At 42.9% G+C, this 19,832-nt stretch overlaps 1 protein-coding gene across 6 annotated transcripts in view; it reads left to right on the top strand.

Annotated features, from left to right (window-relative positions):
• LOC139780307 (uncharacterized) overlaps positions 1-19,832 on the top strand; it is a 258,523-nt gene that overhangs the window by 18,382 nt on the left and 220,309 nt on the right. The window lies entirely within an intron of this gene.

The following is a 19,832-nucleotide window of genomic DNA, read 5'->3' as shown; positions in this document are numbered from 1 at the left end:
TAAACTTATTTTTTTTCTTTTAATGTTTTAAGGCCTGCATATATAATTGTTACATGAATTTCGTGTCAAAAGGCATATCAAGTAAGATACTCGAATAAAGTTTCATATCTTGAATAACAGACATTAGAGATTAATCTAAAAATGTATTCAGTTGATTATAAAACAGAAGTGGAACGCGATTAATCTTGTAAAGTCTGTCAATCAAGTTGTGAAACACTTCGCAATACTACACAACGATAGATATTTATTGAATCTCACGTTATCAGATGCCTCTGTTTCAAATGATATAAAGTCTAGTTACCGATAAATAAGGTAAGTTACGAAAAATTGGATCAAAACTGACTTATTTATTTAGTTGGAATGCATCATTAAGATCTTGCTCATACATATACATTTTATTTTGTGACAGCTATCTATAATATGAGGCTGTCTATGATATACTTGGCAACTTGGAATACGATCGTTGTACTTATCCGTTATCATTATCGTGTCTAACGAACAGCGGCACGCTAAGAACCCCTCGCGTCTATAACGGCTCGCGCAAACGATAGTAATGAACCGAGCTTAGGAGAGTAATCGTAATATTCGCACGCTTTCCAAATGCGTCCTTTCGAGTTTCGTGCGCTAAGAACGTAGAACCCTTAGGTCCCGTGGGGTGGCTCTACTTTACGATCTGCTCGTCCGCGTGCTTCGCACAAAGGACTGCGCTACCTCGTTACGGAGGGACCAGTTAGAATAAAGTGTGATTAGGACGATAGTTATGGCATTTTGTATTATAATTCCGCGAGGGTAAAGCTCAGCCCTCTCGCCCGCCAGCTCCGCCACGTTCATTCTCGAAGGAGCTGTTAAGGCCTTGCCAAGTTTTCGATCCGAGGTAACGCGAATTCCGTGATCGCTCGAGATTCTGCTTTACTTGCATGCGCAGCCGAGATAACACCAACTGTAACCTCGCGAAACCAATTCATAACTTCATTTTCGAATGAATCCCACGGTGTGTTTTAATGCATTCGATTTTTATATAACATGTGCATGTTTGTTAGGCACAAAACTAACTCGAAACTAAAATCAAAGCACTAACTATTTTAAAACAGTGTTAAATTTACATATTACAAAAATATTTGGAATTTATTAATTTTATTTATATTTAAAAGTATACGAAGGTTTTTTCTATTATGGTAACATCATTTTTCTATATCGTTGCCTTCTATACGTTCTTATAATGTATGAATCAGTTTTCAATCCTTTTAAAGCTCAATCTTAAAGCTTTAACGAAGGTACGTTGTTAAGAAAAAATGTTGGACAGTGATTGACCGGGACGTTCAGCCACACAGGAGTTAGTCATTCGTTTTCGCGGGGGACAATCGAAGTTCTGGCGAAGTTAATCAATCGATCCGGAAGACCCGTGAGAATCGGGTAGATAGTGGGCAGCCGGTGGCTGCCCGTATTTGATTGTTTAATTAGCAAGATGACCCGGTCGTATTCCGACGGGAATTCTCGAAGGAGCCCAAGCTCAAGACAGGAAGGAACGCCGAGGGGGGAAAAGACGGGATGTCTCTAGAACGAGGCACGAGAGAAAGAGGAGCGGGACGGAAGGACGGAACGTGAGAAAACCGAAGACACCAGAAGGAGATACAGCCAGCGGAGCGAGTCAGCGGAAAGCTGACGCAATGGTGGTGGGGACAGGGAAGAGAGAGGAGGATGTGTGCTTCCAAGAGATACAGTCGCTAGAACTCTGGCGAGCGAGAGGACGGGAAGAGGGGAAGGGAAGAAGGGCGGGAAGGAGGGCTAGATTTCTGGTGTATAGGGGTATTAATCCCTACCCTCAATTACCCTTTGTCTTGGGCACAGCTTGGTCCACTTGTTAAGACACCGCCACTGTTTGTCTTGAGGAGCAGGTAAAGGCGCCCCCGAAGCGGTCGCGGAGGTCTGCCGGCTGTTTCGGTCGCTGCTTTACATACGTCCGTGAGACCGGAGACGAACTGCTACCGGGAAGGACTACTGATCGTTGCGGTCTCGCCTCTGCCCTTGATAGAAGTTCGCCGGCAAAGTTCCCGCCTCGCGGCCGCCTTAAGGGATACCGCCTCGCGCCGCCACTGATATCCTTGCTCTCGCGTGATCCGCAGCCTTTTCGTGGACTCGAGCGATCCTAGTGCTAACTTTCCTTGAGATATATTGGCTCGAGTTGTATTCCAAAAAGTGGTAGAAATGTTAATAGTGTAAATCATTTTGATAAAAATATGGACATCTTAGATTTAAACGAGAAAAAGAGAGCTTGTATATCATAAATTCATAAAATTTGATATTTTTTTCTGTAATCTTATTGAGAGTTTATTCCTGCTCATATTTATACATATATACTTAAAAGAGATTTAAAACTTCTTTTTGGAATTATGTTATAGAATCTATAATTTTATGCGTATATAAATATATATAAATATATATAAAGTATATAGTGCTGTAAAAGCTCTCTCTCTCTCTCTCTCTCTCTCTCTCTCTCTCTCTCTCTCTCTCTCTCTCTCTCCACTCTTTCTTTTACCCGTTGCGGTTTGACACTTGTTTGAAATTCAACAAAATGTGGAAAAAAAAGGAAAGATAAAGAGAAAAAATTGCGAGTCGCCTCATTGAATTCGGTAAGGTCGAGATATGAGTCGAGAGATTCAACGGAAGTCCGCTACCACCAATTTATCCCGAGGGCGGGGAGCAAAGAGAGCGGCGTGAAAACCGAAAGAGTCGACAGGACGGCAGATTTATCCACGTCGCGGTAATTTCCTCAGATTTTCCGCCCGTATTATTTGTTCGACATCGGGCCGGCAACGAGCACGGTGGCAGAACGAGGGGTGCGTCGTCCGTTTCTTTACACTACGAAGAATATCAATTGTTAGAAATACAAAGGGTGAGAGAGCGAAGCGGGGTTGAAGGGGTGGAGAAATCGTCTTCGTCGTTTGGGGTAAGGAGGAACCACCGGCGCCGCGCCGCGCCGCGCGGTATATAGGCGAAGGAGACATGGGGTGGGCGCAGCCTGTGGCACACCACCCCTGTACAAACCAAATTCTTAAGAGAATTTAACCGTTTGAATAGCTCGCAAATCCATTGCAAATGTTTACACGGGATTGGCGCGCGCGGGCGGACTTCCTTCTCTTTCTGCTCGATTCCACCGGCAATCGCGATATCTGACTCCCTGCCTTTGGGACTCGAAGGCATTCGGTCGAGTTTCCTAAGATTTCTGACACGCGTCTGTGTTTCCGTGTATCCGATTATACTTGTACAAAACGACTTTAGGCTCTGCGTTTTCTTTCGACTTTCGTGTTTCTTATAAATACGTAAACTTAATTATTATAATATAACACATATTTAATTTATTGTTTCGTCTAATAAGTACATTTTCTTTCTGTTAAAAAAAGTTTATTAAAGTTTATAAGAAAGTCTTTTTAGAAAAGCTCTTACATTTGTTCCTCCCTCTTTGCTTCTCTCTCTCTCTCTCTCTCTCTCTCTCTCTCTCACTCTCTCACTCTCATTGAGTTTTTATTTAATACACTGAAATATACGAAGAGTATATATTTTGACGCAAGAATATTAAAAAAAGAATATATTTAAAGAATTTTTTATATATTTGTCTTATTTAAAAAAGATTATTTATTTGTATTTTAAAATGCTAGCATGTATTACATGATTTTTTAACATCGAGACACGAGGCCAATGAAAGGCTAAGTTCGACAATCATACGGGGGTTGAATCGTCATTTCTCGGCAATCGAAGTTGAGATATATGCAGAGGGTGAAAGGAATACGGCTTATTCGCGTGCCAACGAAAAGTTTTGGGGAGCAGCGTGGCGTTGCATGCCCCGGCATTAATAATTACTTTACAACTGATTCTTTTTTTTTTATTTTATTTTATTTTTTAGCGGTACGGTCGCGACTGCCACCGCGCAGTTAAGGCATTGTGCATACGGGAACGCCTTTCGTTGTGTATTAATAGTTCGTACCATGCTACATTATTATTTCAGCTAATCCGTAGCCGATGTCGCATGCTTGTACGGAATTACCGGTTTATTCCTACCTACAATGTTCGCACCTTAATCATTTGACGCTTTTATATTGAGTCAGATAATTATTTAAATTTATTGAAGTCTGTCATGCGTGTATTAACATGACGTGATTAAAATTAAACCGGTTGGTGACATCTTTCAGTCATTTTCTCAAGTGCTATTAGGAAAAAATTATTTCAATTTTTTATCGATTTGACATTGATTAGTACAACTTGAGAATTTGTTTTATTTAAAAATTTTATAAATAAAATATAACAGTACGGTATTTTTTAAAATGATGTAATTACTGTAAAAAAATAATTTATGTTTCCTTTTAAATATAAAAATTAACCTTTAGAGGACGGGTAAATTTTTTTATGACTTTTTATGATTTTTATTTATAACTTCCATATATGTGTTAAAGTGTTATACTACGAAAAATAAGCGACCCCGTGGAGCCTAAAAATAAGCCTCTCGTCCTCTACAGGTTAATAAATTCCTAATATGCCTGTAATTACTCGAACGATGTCTTAAAATCGTTAATGTTTCATTTTTAATTTCGGACGCTACAACGTTAACTGTTTTTCAGTTCGCTAGCAAAATATTAAGTATGTACATTGTGGTATGAGATTTAGTATGGTCAGCTTTTGATGTCACTGAATTTCGAGTTTTCGTTCGCGAAGTAGGGTAGGTGAACGATGCCTTCGGTGCCAGCAGCGCATATCGGTTGACCTCAAACATGTATATGTATAAATCGCAACGTACTGCCTCCTCAATCTTGTCAAGCTGCATCGCCCCATGAGCGTAACTCGTAGGTCTTGCCGCCAAAACCGCGCCATTCTGCATTCATAAGTTCGTTGCCTTTCTCTGTGTGCTCCGCATTCCGAATTATGTTTACAAAGGACTCTTTGCATTACCGACAATATCCTGATGTTTTTCGGAAGCGGTTTTGAATTTCAATTAAAATCGGTTTATCACGACAATCTTCTGATTTTTAATCATCGATAATAAGAACTTTAATATTATTTAATAATAATATATATAGATATGTATAATTAGACGTCTAATCGGACTAATATTATAAATATATGGTCAAAAATATTCTCGTCAATAACGGAAATATGTGAAACACAGCATCGAGGTTTGAGGACTAATTTATCGCGTCGATCGCCCGCGCCGCTTCGTTCACTTTAATGCGAGTCAACTCCGACTTCATCGAGCACGCATAGAGCCCGCGGTTCAATCGATATTATTACGAAATCTACAGGCTGCCGTGTGCAAATGCTCGTCGCGTCGTTGCAGTCGACTGCACGACAAGGGGCGCGGACGTACCACCGACGCTCGATTATATCGTGGGATTAAAGTATGATCGGCCGGTCACGATATTCGACGATCAACTGATCGATGAAAGGCGGAACGTCACGTGCCGCAAGAACGAGAACGTTCGTTCCACGTGAATTTAAACGTGTTTATTGTACATTTCTTCGCGACTTGTCAGATTTCTTTTAGGGTATCGGGTGCATTTTACGCCGATGCTTTTAAATTTGTTTGCTGATCGTTTCATGAAAGTATTTTCTTAGCAGTAGGTCGCAACAATACGTGTTTTATAATATAGAATAAATATCCATTGAAATTGATGTCATATTGATGTGATAGCGCCGGTATTTGCTTTTTTATGACTTGGGGTAAAATCAATAAGCTGAGACGTGTAAAAATCGCTTAGTCTGGAAATTAATAATACTTTAATGTATTTTAACTCATTATTATGAATATACATTTACGTTGCACATTAAAAGTATTAGAGCAAAACTAAATTATAATAATAATATGTTTAACGCAGAAATTTTAGACACACATTAATTTGAAATGTGTAATAAGTATTCTACTATTCGGTTAATAATTTTCCGAAGTAAAAGCGAAATATATCCGTGACATGTATTGTCTCGCTACTTCGAAAGTTCTACAGTTTATCACGACTGGAAACGGTACACAGCTAACACTAATGTGCGTCTCTATAGAACATGATATAAATGATTTTCAAAGATTTTGCGTGCCAAAGTTCTGCAATTCCGTTCCATGTTCCAGAAATGGCTTCACGTGCCATTTATATCCATTCAATAATTACGTTGCCTCGAAAAATTCACAACTGCGAATGGATCGTGATAGCGTGACATGATACAGTCGTTATCGACATGAACTTTGCACTTTGCACGTTAGTGCCGGTCTCGAAATAATTTACGGTGGCGTTACAAAGCGGCATTGTATTTCTCGTGCAGATGCAATTCGTATTCTAAGCTTACTTGCGTACTTCGCCATTTCTCTTTCACTTGTCTAGAAATAAAAACGATAGTTTTACAGTTATAGCGATATGAGAGTTATGAGACTTGTCTGAATATCAGGTATCTTTACGAGATTACAGTTTCCACGAGATAACAATTTTCGAAGCTTGATAACTATTTCATATGAATTTCTTCCTGTCGTCACTTATTATTAGACGCATTTTCTCGTCTACAATTTGCACTTTGCCTATTCTTTCTATATTTTCGTATTTATTAAAAATTTCTGTGTTTTAATATTTCTATATTATTTGCACGCAATAGACATTCTAATTATATTTAATGGATTCTACAGTTCTATTCTATATATCTGGATTTATATTATATATTTTAATACATGTAAGTGGACATTTATAATTTTATTACTCGAATTTGTTCTAAATATCTGAACAACGTGACTCCGAATTCTTTTTTCAAAACTCAAGTAGCAGTCTGTAAGCTACCGACGCGCCTCGGCGAAACCGGGAAGCTCCGGCGCGGTTCGAAGTCGAAAGCAGAAGTCGGTGGTGGAGTCTGTGATTCCGTCGACGTGGGGTGACGTCGGGGATTGGGGTCTGGGTTCCGTCGACCGACGGGGATGAGGGATCGCGAAGCACACTTTACGATACGTCGAATGACTAATACGTTGAAACAATAGGCTGTCGTCGGCGCGGCGGCCTCCGATGGGACTGATGGCTGGAGGGGTGGGCCAGGGGCTGCAGATTGGGAGAAGGCGTTATGGGGTGAGCCGGGGAGAGATTCCAACGCACCACTTAACCGTTTCTATATCCGTGCCTTCGACCGCCCGTACGTACTTCCGTGCTTTTATCGCGCGGAGCTCGCGCGACGCCACTCGTCGCTACCAGCGAGATGGCTCGTCGCTGTTACGATCGTTATTAATGACGACAATTATTATAAGGAAGTCAACTTTCCCATCATGGGTGTCATTACGTCGTTATGGGCGCTCTCACAGCCCTCGTTGTCGCGCATAATAGGGCGTTCTGACTTCTCCTATTCTCGCATCTTTTCGGGGCTGCGAAACGACGCGATTATTGGCGAAGATGTTCTTTGTTATTTATCGGCATACCGTAACAGAATTGTATTTTATGAGATATGAATTTTACTACAAATTGTAAGAAATCTCGGAAATTTTTTATTGTATGTTGCATAATGACACCTCCTGTTTGTAATTAGTATCAGTACCGATGTAGCTTTCTGGAAATATAAAGCATCATGTTCTTTAAGTCTATACATGATATTATTCACGCTGATCCGGCGCTAGATAGAAGCTCATCTTCTGTGGTGGATTAAAATTGGCGTATACACGAAGCGCCTTGTCAAAGGACACCAGTTAGTACCGCATAAAACATATACGAAACATGGCCGCCCGCCTGCCTACCTGGCTTACGTTGCTTGCCTTTATTCCGACAAAGTCAAAGTTCAAAGTCCGTGTGTGTAGCGCGAGAATCGCGGGGACAGGGAGACGAGCCGGGGGGGGGGAAGGGGGTGTTGGGGACGGGGGTGGCCGAACCCCGCCGACGGTGATTGCTTCTCCCCCAGTCTGCCTTAAAATTGACGTCATATTCGTTATCCTTTCGACCCTTCTTCCGTGCCGTCCTCGCGTCTCCCGCGCTTCCGCCCCTGGGCATCTCTTTCTGCATGCGTATAAGCTTACATCAACCCTTCTCCATACGGCCACACCCAGTTCGGGGTTCAGTCGACGAGTACCCCGAATCCGAGACGCGCGAGGTAGCGGATGAAAAAGGTGGATTCTTTTTTTTTTCTCTGCGATTTCCATTGCCGCGCGTCATCTCCTTCGAGCGCCTCTTTTTTTTTCTTTTTTTCGAAGAGAAATTTGTCCGAAGGTCGTTATTGAGCTGCTTGCTGCTAAATGAGGAATGGTGAGTCGATGGGATGAGGAAGGGGGGGGGGATGGGAAGAGAGAATTTGAATATCATAGTGCTTGCAAATTTATAGAGAGTACTTCGGGAAGATTCGCATGAATTTAATCTTTCCCAACTGCGTAATTATTTATTTTTAAAACTCTAGGTATAAGTATAAAATTACAATTATATCCGAAATTGGAAATTAAAATGGATCGGTTAATTATGAAGTTTAATGGAAATCTTACGAAATCTTATTTGAAACGTTCCATAATTTAATAACGAATAGGAGGGTAAAATGAAATATGTTGTTTAAAGTAATACGTAATGAAGCAATATTGATAAAAATTGATTCTTATTTTCTTCCGATAACAATGGAATTTTTTGATCTTTGCTGCTCGATTGCGAGCGTCGTCGATAAGCGCCGTGGCTTCCGAGATACAAACGGAAGGGAGAAAGAAGGTTTTACGAGCGGAATAGTGGGCATCCCTTACCGCGGCGTCGAACCACCCCCTCCCAGAAAGAGCTTCCATCCCGGGAGAGAGCTTCCATTACTAATCCATGCAAAAACCGGAATATCTTTATCCCCCTCCGCATGCTGAGGACGTATTTCCGGAATAAATTCCGACGGCGGTAGCCGCGCGAAGACTATGCTATGCGTTTCATGTACAGCGTTCTTTATTATTTTTGCCGGATTGATCTAACTCTTTCATGTTGGCTCGCGCGAAAAATTGTTTCGATTTAAACCGGCGCGTATAAAACTATAATATATTTTCAGTTAGAAGATACACGCCCGTTATTATGTAGATTTTCTAGCGTTTCGACGTTTATTGATTACGCGGAACTCTCATAATTTTATTCATAACACTCGTATTCGTTATATTTATTATCAAATACTGATACGCGGTGTTTTCAAAGTTCATACTTTTAATTTTATTAACTTCATATTATTTCAAATTAATTTATATTCACATCACACACGCGAATGTATATATATATAAAATCCAGTACATCTTTCTCTTCGTATACTCTTCCGGCAAATATTAATTATAACCGAACATCTGCATTGCAGTGCGCGTAAACTTAATCCTCAAACCCCGAGACTCGTTTCCCTTGATACCGGTTCGCGCGATAAAACGCCGATGGCGACTTTATGACATTTTCCGCGAGAGATAGGAAAAGAGCGACCGCGGTCACCGCGAGTATGAACGTCGAAACGACTTGAAGGCTCGCAACTCGGGGAAATACGTGTGTCGTCCGAGCCACGGGTGGGCAAGTGGTACCGGAGTCCAAAGGGTTGGGGACCCGAGTAGAGGAGACGGTCGAATGAGTTAGAAAGGGTTGGAGGATCGTGCTCGCGCGCGCGCGGGGGTGGATCTGGGCGGAGGTGGAATACGAATATGAGAATTAAAGCCGTCGAAGGAATTAAAGCGTATAACCGTGGCGCGGATCTCTCCGGACTGCGTCTGTCTGAGCGCCTATCCGTCTATTTCATTGTACTTCGGGTTATCCGCACGTGCGTTCGTCAACGGATTTCGACCGTTCTGTGGACATCGAATTGTGGTTTCATCCGGTTACAGGCATCCGCAAAATTTCTTAAATTTGAAAATCTCTGAAAATGTCTGAAAGATCGGAAAATTTATTTAGTTTGTTTTCCACCATAAAGCTTTATTTCAACATTTTATTGTGACTCTAAATTCAGCGGAGTATCTCTACTCCGAAAGAAGGCTACTGACTTTTAAAATATTTTCTATATTTATTTTTATTTATTTATGTATGGCCTTTCCAAAGGGCGCAAAATTTTGAAACATTTATCCCATAAATTATTTTTGACGAACGAAAATGTTCGGAAAAACCTTTAATCGACAGGATTTCAATCTGGATTTAGCCTGAAATTTCCGTTACTCAAACGATATCTTCGAACTTTGGTTGCGATTTGTGGGGGGACATAGCATCGAACTCGAAATCGCGATTACGTGCACGGTCAAATACCGCCGCGCGCGAGACCGCACGGTCATAATTAACGGGCATAAATTATCAATCCGAACGTCGGTTAGTAGCACGGGCTGGCACACCGGACGCACGTACGTGAAGCCCAGAAGAGGGTGGAGGTGGACGGTTGATACGTGTGTTGGGCAGAGGCGAACGGCGCGACGGGCGCGGGCGGGGCGAGAACGAAGGGTAGTAGGTAGTCGAAGGGCGGCAGCAGGATGGCCACCGGCCGAAGTGATTGATATAGAGAGAAACGCGGTCGTCGCTGCGGGGCCCAACTCTGGTAATGCTGACTCCGTGACGTACGAATCTGCGAGCATTGCGAGCCGTCACTGTGACCGCGTGTCTACTGACACCCGGCCTAGGTGCCACGAAAGAAACAAATGTCTCTCGACGTTCACGCACGTCCCTTCGTCCCAGTCGGACGTATCTGACCGCTGTTGCCCTGTGTACCTATTATTGCGGTTGCAATACTCGTAATTTGAGATAATGTGATCTTTGGAAGAGATGCTCGCAGATTCCTCATGATTATCCCGACTCAAACTGTGTTTATATTAATACGTTATTTATTTCTTATATTTACTTATTTTTTATTTGCTTGTAGGTAATAGCATTATTATCTAATTAATGAATTCTAATGTCCTCTTCACGTTAGATTTATGTCATTTTTATTAGACGAATTAATTATTTGTATTTGGTATTTATATAAAACCATGTTACTACGCTAAAGAATAATACACCACCAAAAGATACACCGTTTTCTATCGTCGACGAGAAGTAGCAACGATATGCAAAAGTAGTACTCGGTGCAGAGCGTAACATCATTTCTCAAATCACGTTGGCGAGTCCGTTGCTGGCTCGTCGTCGCATATTTTTCAGTAGAATAACGGCTTTCGCTCACTAATCGTCCTCGCGTGCGTGGCCAATTCGACGTAGTGTTCACGTACGATGTGTCACTTTCAAAAAAGAAGATACATCCGGGAAGATAAAGGCGTGTCAACGTCAGCCATCCATCCGATCTCTCTAGCTCTTTCCCTCTGTTTTTTTCTCCCTCTTGGTTTCTTTCTCCTGTTTTCTCCATGTAAACGCGCGATGAGCAGCGTCATGAGGGAACAGCGGGCAGAGCTCGGTACTTCATATCATTAAAATAGAGATATTGGCAAAAGGCATGCATATATATCTGCTGTCGGGTATACATATCTCTCTTTCTCTCTCCGTCTCTTTACTACTCTCCTTGCTGCCAGTAGACGAGGCAGCCCTCGGGGCGTTTCACAGATCAATGGGAATATTGAACAATTGTCTCTCTGGCTACGGCTGAAACGAGCGGCCAAGACAATCAGCTCTCCGCGAACAATGCGTAGCTTAATGACGCAGCGCCACCGACGTTTTCGACGGCGCATCGCGTCTCACTTGCCGCCACCTCGTTTCTCATCTCTGAAAACGTTATTATCGAAATCCGCGTGAGCTTCATGCAAAATTGTCAATTTGAGAAATCGAATTCTGTGAAACACGCGTGTCTCGCGAGAAACTGGCGCGAGTAGAGTGAGAGTCCGGAATTAGAAGGATTCCAAGAAGTTCGCGTAGAACGGCGTGCGAATTCGGCTGTCTCGACGGGATACATCGCGGCGGTAGCAGCTTTCCTTAAGCTTCATTCTCCGCAGTGGCAATGGCATTGGCGGCGGTGTGTTTTAGGGATCAATAATTTATGTAAATGTGTACGCGGCAAGGGCGCTACCGTGTGGCGGTGAGTTACAGCCACGATGGTAAGGGGGTAGTAGGTGGGTTAGCGTTGGGTGGTCGGATGGCAGAGCGTCATCGGGACGCGAAGAGAGGCGGGGGATGGGAATGGGTGAGAGCGGGTGACTGGGGGTGGATGAGGAAGGGCGGTCGGACTTTAGGGGTGAGCCGCGGCAGTGGTGGTGGCGGCGGCGGCGGCGGCGGCAGCGGCGGCGGCGGTCCGACCGAGGGTGGAGAAGATCGCGACACGAAGGGGTTTGACGTCCAACCCTTTCATCGATTGTACTTCTCCGCTCCCTTTTATCCCTTCGCCGCGCGCGCGCTCGCTCGCTCGCTCACCACTCCACGCATCACCCCTTATACACTCTTGATCCTCCAGCGCGCGCCAAAAGCAGCCATCGACTAATGCCCGATAATTCCCGCCGCCGCATTCGCTCGCGCGAATATTTCCTCGGGTTTTCCACCTCGCGACTCTCGCCACCCTCGGGTCGTTCTTTTCGCGAATCTTTGAACCGCGTGTATCGTTAGGTGGCTTTCGGGATCGAAGCTCCCGCTCACGCAATTTCCACTTGACGTTGATGATTATACTTCGAAAGGATCGGTCCAACTATGTATAAAATATTATCAAATAATCTTTAATCCGAGACTACTTTAACTTTATAATTTTTATGAGAATAAAAAGTTTATTTTTAATCAATTTTAATAAATTTGTTTAATACAAATTTAATACAGAAAAGAAATTTTCTATAATTTTGAAAATTCTATATTTGTTATTGTCCAAAAATTTTATTTCTTATCTTTTACCTTTTTAAATAATAATTTTGTATCTTGTTAACTTGTCATTGTCACTATATTTTTATATTGTATCAGACAGACGTGGTGCTGTCACACTATATCATTTATTGATGACTATCCACGACTCTGTAACGAGGACGTACGACATGACAGGACAGGTGAAACAGCGAAAATCAGTTGAAGAGGTTGACGGATATTCGAGGTGGCTCGCGCAGGCGAAGGGGACAGGTGGGGATGAAAGGGGGTTGAAAGTGAGGAGACTGGGTGGCTGGGTAGGACCAGTTGTTTCGACCCTTCGTCTTCCTCCCTGCTGTTCGGCAGTGGCGTCATCCCGTCGTCCCCTACTCTTTGATCCCCCCAATAATCAATATATTCTAACATAACTCTAATGGCCACCCCATTTGAATACAGCCGATTCCACCCCACGGCACTCCGCATCTCGCGCATCTCCGACAATACCAATCATCCGAAATATTCCCTTTCTCCCTAGCCCTCTCTCTCTCTCTCTCTCTCTCTTACTCCTTGGTCCGTTCCGTCTTTCTCTTTTCCTCCCGCGGCCTCTTGCCCGCGCACCGTCTCTTGCTTTTGCTTCGATGTTGTCTGCCAACCCTCACTCCCCGAGTGGTATTAAAACTTTCGAGGACGAGACACCCGCAGGCGTCCTTCATCGAGCGACCCTCGGTTACGGGCGTAAAATTCGAGTAGAGTCGATGTCCAGCCTTTGCGCACGTCTTTATCTTTTCTGCCTTGCGATGCACGCAGGGATTTGCGAGGTATGAGTAGTTGTGCATCGTGGTAAACCGTAATGGGTGTACCATGTGACAGTTTATGGGAGACTTCGGGAAATACGTTTCTACTGCTATAAAGTAGATTTAAGAATTGCGAGCTGTGATTACGTTTGTGTTACGTGTTGCGATGTTTTATTACATTTATGCGCGATAGATCGATATATATATATTTAAAAAAAAATTATAACATTTTATCTCGGTTTCTTACAATTAGTAATTTAATTATTAATGAGTTATGTTCATGATATAACGAGAATTAAATTGAATGTGTTAATTGTTTGTTACGTCTCCACAGTACGGCTGCAATACAGCTAAATTTAATCGCACTCAGAATGGTGTGGCGATGACCATAAAACAGCGTGGAACTGCATTAACCGTAATATGATTTTTAACAATACAGATTTGATCTATAGTCGATTACCCGTCCAGCAACCCTTTCAACTAAACGATAATACCCTACCCAGAACGCTCGCAGCCGGAGGGCTTCACGTGATGCATTATCGGCGATATTGGCGATTGAATGAAAGCTGCGAGCTTACACGGGAATAATTCAATTTCTTTTGCAGCCAGTACCACACTGTATCATAACAATTAAAAATATTTTGTCATCTATATAACATCACCGTATAAATAGGCTGCAGTCCATTTGATGCTACAAATGATTTGAAGCGTTTTTCTTCTTCTTTTTTCCATTGAAAGAAAGGAGAAGAGGAATGCTTCAAAGCATTTGTAGTTTTAAGTGGACTGTAGCTTTACTGTAAGATTATTGAGCGATTTCCTTCGTTTTCTAATATAGATATTATCAAAGTATTTTAATTTAACGAGATAAACAATTAAGTCGAATTTGCGCATGTTTAATCTTCGAGATATGGAGTACCAGTTGACGAGTATATAACTCGGCCGATGCACCTTTACTGAATATCTTTTTTTCGCGACGAGGGGCGCGCGAATCACCCCTTGGATAAGTCGAGTGGGCTAATAAATCAATTCCGCCACGTAAAGCGGAACGCCGATGCGCCGCTCGGTTCTCCAGGTTGGTTTTTGGTTTCGAGCGCACTCGATCCGAAAATAAGGATTTACATATTCATGCAAAGATCCTCCTCGTGCCGGAGGATTCAGCGGAAGGAGGTGACGTCGACCTGTGCGGTGCGCGAGCCGAGACGAGGATAGTTTGTAATGGGATTTTCACCCCTTTTCGACCTAGGTTCCCCACCGCGCTTCTCTCGTTGCTGTTTCACACTTTATGCGAGGAAAAGTCCTGACGTATCGACGAGTTTCTCGTATCTCGGTGCGGAACGGAGATGTAGGAATGTGGGAGGGAGAACTGATATCTGATAAGAAAGTTTTTATTTCCTTGAATGGTACAAGAGTGCGATTTTCGTTTATTCAAGAAACACTTATTTTATACAAGTAGACCAATGAAGAAGATAATTTTTAACTTTTTCTTCATAGTTTTATTAAAATAATATAACATTATTAGGTAACTATTAGGTATTTTTTAGTGAATAAAAGTAAATATTGTGATAATCAATATCTTATTGCGAAACAGTTTGCTCTTATTAAATTCGCATCCTTGTAGTAGAAATTATTTTTATCTCCGAGAGAGAATATAGCTAAATGACGCTCTACTTTCGCAAATACACGCAATCACGGCGTGAATTTTCAACGCAAAGCTATCGATATAATCTGGAAGCGTTCCAACTTCGTACGTGGATTGTTGCGAGGCTAACATTGTGCCGCTCTCCGCTTGCTCTCCCCGTCATCGACATTCGCCTCAGAATCGTGCCGAGGTAACCTCGGTCGTTACGTGGTGTAATTTAAAAAGTTTGTATCATCGCGATACTTCGAACGAGCTCGCCAACCGGGGTGGCAAAAGAATAAATTGCATTTTCGCGAGAGGAGGCTAACGTGTCGTGTCGTTTTCCTTCCCTCCGGCTACAAAGTTCGCTCCTAATTCGAGAAACGACGCGTTCCTCGCGAGAAACGCGGCTTCGATTCGGGCGGAATGGGGAAACCGCGATCTTCAGCCCGCTCACGTACGATTTATTTAAACTTTGCTTTTATCGTTGCCCTCCGCGATTACCTATACCACACACACACTATACACTTGTGCTTTCTCGGGCATAGCCCCTCTTTGTCTCTCTCTCTCTCTCTCTCTCTTGGATTCCAACCCCTCTGCGTGCACGCGCGGAGCTGTAAAAGGAACGACGATTTCAGAAGTGCTGATCGAGACGCAACGAGAAAATAAGAGAACAAGAGAAGCATGATAGTTTCCGATAAAAGCGAGATTTTGCGAAAGAAAGAGTACTTATTATATTTGCTTCGTTGCAATAGGAAACAGTTTTTGAAATTGATGCTGCCCGATGCTGCCCGATGCTGCCTATGCGATATAAAAATACATTTTATTATTTTAAGTGCCCTTTTTTTCCTATACTTGCAAGGGATATTTATGATTTATTAAGAAGGGTTGTTTAACAAGAACTTTAGAGCTGAAATCTTGTTGAATGCTTAAAACATAAATTTTGTAGGAAGAATAGGAAAGATTGCGAAATAATCGTACATACCTTACGTTCGAATTATTTCCGTGCCATTTGCATCGAGAATGTTTTCGCGGTGAGTTCTTGTATTGCGATCCACATTCATCCTTCGTACACGATTGGAATTCAGGGGCGTAACGGTCGCGGTCTCTTAGAAAATAGGAACAAGCCCGCGCCCCCTACGAGCCCCCAGCATACCCCCCCTGCATCCCGCCCGCGACTTTATACTTTAAATCCGCCCTATAAATATCACGCTCCTTTGGATTTGGGGCTGGTTTCCGAAAGATTGGCTCGCGGTATCCTCCGTGGGAATCGCTCGCCGTTTTGCATCGATATATCAAGGGATGAAGCGCGGCCCGATCCCTACGAAGCGCACGGAACGATTCGTCATTCCCGTTTCCTTGTAAAACAGGCCACTAGTTTTACGTATATCCGCGCGGCCGCCTCTAACGTGCCGGCAGCCTCACCTCGTCGATGCGAGTACAAAGATATATGGAGTGCTACCTGACGAAGTATATCGAATAAGGAATACCTCGCACTCACGTGAGCCCTATGGCTGGACGCGAATGGATTTATGAGTCTCGGAAATGTTCCTCGAAATAGAAAAATGTTGATAATATTATCTTCGCTATAATTTCTCTAGAGTTTTCTCTAACACGACATTGTAAAAATATCTTAACGCCATATATCATAATTCCTACACGGGAGTCATCTGAATTTGAAGTAAATATTAGTAACATTAAAAAGAACTTTTATTCAGTCTATAATATTAATAACGCTTATATATTTTTTGTCTCTATTTATATTTTATTTTTATAAATATACATTAATGTACCAGTACAGCGCGAGAAATAAGTTCTACGTCAATTGCATCTCTTTTCAAGACAGAAGTTCCTAGCGTAAACTCAATATTGGCGCTAATTCGTCCAAGTTTTCATGTCGCACGGTTTTCCGTTTTCGCGCGCCGCTCGTAAAAATTGCGGGTCGTGGAATTCCCACAGTGCCTCCCCATGGGAACCGCAGCAGCGAGTTGTCGGCAATCGAAGATGGAATGCTAAACAGCCGAAGGGTTGAACGTTCTGTCGTTGTCGGTTCGTTGAGGCACACCGACGGCAACCGAACCATCCGACCGCCGCCATCCAGTCACTCGACCTCCCTTTAGCCCGCGCCAGGCGCTGCTCGCATTTAGATAAGTTAAACTATAAATTAGACGGATCACTGGTAGCTACTCGAGGAAATGTTGTCGGCGCCTGAATATGTATGATTTATACAAGGAACCCGACTCACCGATATAATTCCCGCCAGCCGGTAGCACGGGTGGGCGAACCGTGAGAGACTGACGGAGAAACCGTGCGGCTCTCTCTTAATTCGACCTCGATCCAGCGCGAAGCGTTTGACGTGGCGTAAGAATGAGCTGTACAAATGATACGACGAGATTGTTTTGTAAGGAACATTTTTCTAAAATATTAACAAACAACTAAGTAATCGGAAATAATAGATATTTCGGTGAATAGAATTGAATAGAATTTAGAAAGCATAAAAATAAGTATTAAAATTTATTGTTTACTAAAATCTTCCTTTATGTGGTTTTTAATGGATGTTTTATTTGGGACTTGATTACAAACATATTGTATATAATACGCTTAAAATTGAGAGGGAAGTCAAAGAGTACCGAGATGCCTAATATTATACAACGTGCCACTACAGTTTTGATTTAAATGTTGTTTTGTGGAGATCCTGGCTTTCATAAATAACGAATCACGTCTTCCATCGCGGTAGACGTTCGCCGTTGATACCCAATTAGCTGCACGAAGTGGCCCTCGGTCGGAACGCAAAATCCATCGTCTGACCAATGTCCGCCATCTCTCCTGGACCCTCGGCGCGTTGTTTCTTCTCGGGATATAGCGCGGATTGAAATCCCGACCAACCTCGCGCAACTCTGATCCCCCGGTTGTTTCGGCCGCGGCAGGAGCCGAAGACATCCCGCACACGGCGCAGTTGATTTAGGATTCGCATGTAACCGCGATCGGGCGAGGCCGAGCGCTGTCCCGAACGGAATACTAATCAAAGATACACAAATTCCGTCGGCTAATACTTCAAATCCCCTTTAGCCGGGATCCTGAAATTAAATTATTGGATTAGACGTCGGCGACGGCATACTTGCGCGAGAATGAGAGTGAGAGAGAGGAAAGGAGAAAGAGCCTCGTTTCGCTTTCCCGATGAGATCCAGAATTTCGAAAGTCTTTGCAAAATTGCTTCTTGAGTGTCGCTTGATATTTCTTTGAGAACAATACAGTTGAAAATGTTGTAATTCCCGGAAAGAGATACAGTTACATTGTGCGATTATGTTAATTTTAGTGTGAAACTTAGAAAAGGTTAGTTTTAATTAGGTACCATCGTCATTGATATTAGTCGCTTTTGAAAACCAGCCTCTGTCAGCTTTCAGGGATACAATTAATTTTTTCCACTTATTTTAACTGCTGCTAAAGATAATTCAGTGAATGTACTAGATAAAATTTCTTGCTCTTGAGACTCGGAATCTTCCAAAAGTGTTTTTAGCATTAACTTTATTTGAGTGTTGTGGTTCGGGAGCATCAGGAAAAGGTAGCGGCGGAGAAGGGTGAACGATGAAGAAGAGACGTTTGGTGGACCTGAAGAGGGGGACGGGAGGCAAGGCAGAGATAGGGTGAAACGGCGATTTAGGATCGGAACTGTCCGTCGAAACAAAAGGTATTCTATTCTCCTCTCCCTTTTTAACTTACGGCTCGACCTTCCAACCTCTCTCTTTTGCCCTACGTCGCACCCTCCAGGCGACGATGCTCCGACTCGCTCGGCTGGATGGTTCCGTCGCCGCGGAGGAAGAGGGCACGCGAGGGGGTGCGAGGATGAAAGGGCTATATTTTCATATCAATGATTTTATGACCGCATCCTTCCACCCTCGGGAGCGGCCGCCAGCGTTGTCGCCGCTGCCGCCACCACCGCCGGGAGCCCGTAGGAAATCTATATTTTATTGCGCGTGAAATTCTTGCTATTTATTCGCGTATAAGAATTTAAATGTTTCCAAAATGCGAGTTGGCCGCGCGTAGATCGCTCGCCCGGCCCCCTCCGTCTTTCCACCCCCTTTATCTCGGCCGCCGTTGTAATCCTTACATGATTTAGGTACGAGGGATCGCCTCGGGAAGGATCACGTAGACGGGAAAAAGCGACGGGACAGGCAGAATTCTCCGGAGAAGGAGGACGAAACGCCCTCCGCGTAGATTAAGTTCGATTCGCCGCGACATATTCTTGTTCGGGCGCCGCGGGGAAATACGATCGCGGTATTTTAAAATAACGACGCCATTAGCGGGACTTCGGCAAGACGCGCGAGCCTGGCCGCTTCTCGAGAGGGAAACTCATTTTCCTCTTCTGCGGAATATACGAATGCCTCCGACTCTATTATTTTCGGAGGTCATTATTCGGACCGCGCTATTTCGTTCTAGCTTAAATGATAAACGGATGTATTATTACGGATCTAATAATTATGGAATATTTATTGTTGTGTTATTCTAACGATAATAAACATAATGTTATTCTACGATACAAAATATTGGCAAATAAAAACGATAGCTGAGACACACAATTAATATTATAATTTCAAATGAATATAAAAAATGTTTATGTAAGGTATTCTACAATTAAAGTAATTGTAGAATACATTTTAATAGTGTATTCTTTGAAAATTAATTAGAATTATCATAATTGTATCATCATATAGAGATTAT

The sequence above is a fragment of the Temnothorax nylanderi genome, unplaced genomic scaffold (genome assembly GCF_030848795.1).
Source record: "Temnothorax nylanderi isolate EJ_2023f unplaced genomic scaffold, tnyl_v1.0 TNYL_tig0007_pilon, whole genome shotgun sequence".
Classification (NCBI taxonomy): domain Eukaryota; kingdom Metazoa; phylum Arthropoda; class Insecta; order Hymenoptera; family Formicidae; genus Temnothorax; species Temnothorax nylanderi.
This window is presented reverse-complemented; position numbering and strand designations above follow the sequence as displayed.